The sequence below is a fragment of the Bos mutus genome, chromosome 13 (assembly GCF_027580195.1).
Source record: "Bos mutus isolate GX-2022 chromosome 13, NWIPB_WYAK_1.1, whole genome shotgun sequence".
Lineage (NCBI taxonomy): Eukaryota > Metazoa > Chordata > Mammalia > Artiodactyla > Bovidae > Bos > Bos mutus.
This window is the reverse complement of record NC_091629.1, coordinates 58,215,170-58,218,399: the sequence shown is the minus strand read 5'-3', so window position 1 is coordinate 58,218,399 and position 3,230 is coordinate 58,215,170.

Below are 3,230 nucleotides of genomic sequence, written 5' to 3'. Positions count from 1 at the left end.
AGACTGAGGGCAGAAAGAGAAGAGAGTGTCAGAGGATGAGATGGCTGGATGGCAAAACTGATGCAATTGACGTGAACTTGGGCAAACTTTGGGAGAGGGACAGGGAGGCCTGGCGTGCTGCAGTCCATGGGGTCGCAAAGAGTGGGACACACCTGGTGACTGAACAATAACAGCAACAGCATAGGACTACTATCACTATTATCGTGTCTGACATTCATCGGATGGTTACTCTGCTAACACTTGAACAAAGCATTTAACAAATACATCTCTTTCACTCTCGTCACAACCGTTTGAGATTGATAGAGAAAGAGAAAAGCAACCTCTGAGTTCCAAGACCTGAGCTGGTACCACAATGGCCCTTCTGTTCTCCTGCTCAGCATAAACATTTTACAATGCTTCCACGTCAATGAGACCATTCTGGGTTGGTGAAAGATCTACACAAAAATAGGACATTGGATAATCATGTTTGAGCACTGAGCAAAGGAAACATTATGCAAACCATCGATATGACCAAACACCTTCCTGTCTTGAGTGACTGTTAGTTTTTGGCCAAGTACAACTCTAACCCCTATCTAGTCTTTGCCTCTTAGAGTTAAGATTAAGATACTCAGAGAACTATCACACTTCCTAAATATCATCCATCCAGACAAAGCCAGCTATCTGAAATCTTCCCCAAATTCAACTCAGAAGCCCACATCTTATAAGTTCTTTTTAAAATTGTCTGAAGAGGACTGACTATTGTTTTCCAAGATAATACCACTTCCTTGGTGCAGTGAGTAATAAACCCAACAAGTTCAACTAGAAATGGGAGTATTTTCGTGTTCTCTGGTTAGAAACATTGACAAGTACAAGCCTTCTCGTTATTTTTATAAAGAAAGCAAAGCTCAGAGATGTTGACAATTTTCCCAGGACTGGGAAGATATGAAAAAGACCACCAACAGGCTCTACTACAAAGCCACAGTTATCAAGACAGTATGGTACTGGCACAAAGACAGAAATATAGATCAATGGAACAAAATAGAAAGCCCAGAGATAAATCCACGCACATATGGACACCTTATCTTTGACAAAGGAGGCAAGAATATACAGTGGATTAAAGACAACTCTTTAACAAGTGGTGCTGGAAATCTGGTCAACCACTTGTAAAAGAAATGAAACTAGAACACTTTCTAACACCATATACAAAAATAAACTCAAAATGGATTAAAGATCTCAACATAAGACCAGAAACTATAAAACTCTAGAGGAGAACATAGGCAAAACACTCTCTGACATACATCACAGCAGGATCCTCTATGACCCACCTCCCAGAATATTGGAAATAAAAGCAAAAATAAACAAATGGGACCTAATTAAACTTAAAAGCTTCTGCACATCAAAGGAAACTATTAGCAAGGTGAAAAGACAGCCTTCAGAATGGGAGAAAATAATAGCAAATGAAGCAACCGACAAACAACTAATCTCAAAAATATACAAGCAACTCCTGCAGCTCAACTCCAGAAAAATAAATGACCCAATCAAAAAATGGGCCAAAGATCTAAATAGACATTTCTCCAAAGAAGACATACAGATGGCTAACAAACACTTGAAAAGATGTTCAACATCACTCTTTATCAGAGAAATGCAAATCAAAACCACTATGAGGTACCATTTCACACCAGTCAGAATGGCTGCATCCAAAAGTCTACAAATAATAAATGCTGGAGAGGGTGTGGAGAAAAGGGAACCCTCTTACACTGTTGGTGGGAATGCAAATTAGTACAGCCACTATGGAGAACAGTGTGGAGATTCCTTAAAAACTGGAAATAGAACTGCCTTATGATCCAGCAATCCCACTGCTGGGCATACACACTGAGGAAACCAGAAGGGAAAGAGACACGTGTACCCCAATGTTCATCGCAGCACTGTTTATAATAGCCAGGACATGGAAGCAACCTAGATGTCCATCAGCAGATGAATGGATAAGAAAGCTGTGGTACACATACACAATGGAGTATTACTCAGCCATTAAAAAGAATACATTTGAATCAGTTCTAATGAGGTGGATGAAACTGGAGACTATTATACAGAGTGAAGTAAGCCAGAAGGAAAAACATAAATACAGTATACTAACGCATGTATATGGAATTTAGAAAGATGGTAACGATAACCCTGTATGCGAGACAGCAAAAGAGACACTGATGTATAGAACAGTCTTATGGACTCTGTGGGAGAGGGTGGGAAGATTTGGGAGAATGTCATTGAAACATGTGAAATGTCATGTATGAAACGAGATGCCAGTCCAGGTTCAGTGCACGATGCTGGATGCTTGGGGCTGGTGCGCTGGGAAGGCCCAGGGGATGGTATGGGGAGGTTGGGAGGAGGAGGGTTCAGGATGGGGGGCATGTGATTTTTTTTAAAAATAAAATTAAAAAAAAAAAAATCAAAAACTAATACTAATACTTGCTCTGTCCTCTGTGACATAGTGAAACAGATATTGTCTGTTTCCAAAGTTGCCTCCATTCTAAATCTCCCAAGATGCTGAGAAAGAAAGCATCATCAAAGACCCTCTGCTTGGGAGAGTGGGATTCCCTGCCATGTTAGGAAATGAATACAGCAGCTAAGTGCCATCACTATGTCTCCATCTCCTGCCTTGAAGGATTCTTAGCATGATGAATAGAAAAATGCAGGCAAAATGCTAACACAGAGCCAGGGATACTAAACAGTAGTTGCCCTTTCTTTACCTGAAGTTAGAAGCCCCCTCCCCACACGTGACCTCAAGGAATCGGATTTCTTAGAAAAGTGGACAACTGAACCTCATGCCCATTCTCTTCTGAAAGTCAGAAGGACAACCTGCCCCCCAGTTTGACTGAACTTAGAAGTAAGGAAGAAAAGCTGTCATGTTGACATGTGTATCTCCCAGGATTCTGTGCAGTTATTAAAAAGTTGTTTAATGAGTTTGCTTCCTATGCCCAGTAGGGCACAGTCTGTGGAAAGGGAAAGGGGAGGTGCCCACTGTCTGCAGAACAGTGAAAAGGACCACCATTTCCATGGACCCTATTGGGTGAGGTTTGTAGTTACAAACAACAGACTCCACCCCAGTCAGTTTAATTTTGAATGTGCATTTATTAAAATATAACCCATAGTGCTTGAGGCTACAGAAATGAAAATTGCAAATCATTGTACAATCAAGAAACATTTTTAAATGAAACTCTTCTCTCATGACTGATGTTCAGGACTGGATGCTGGAA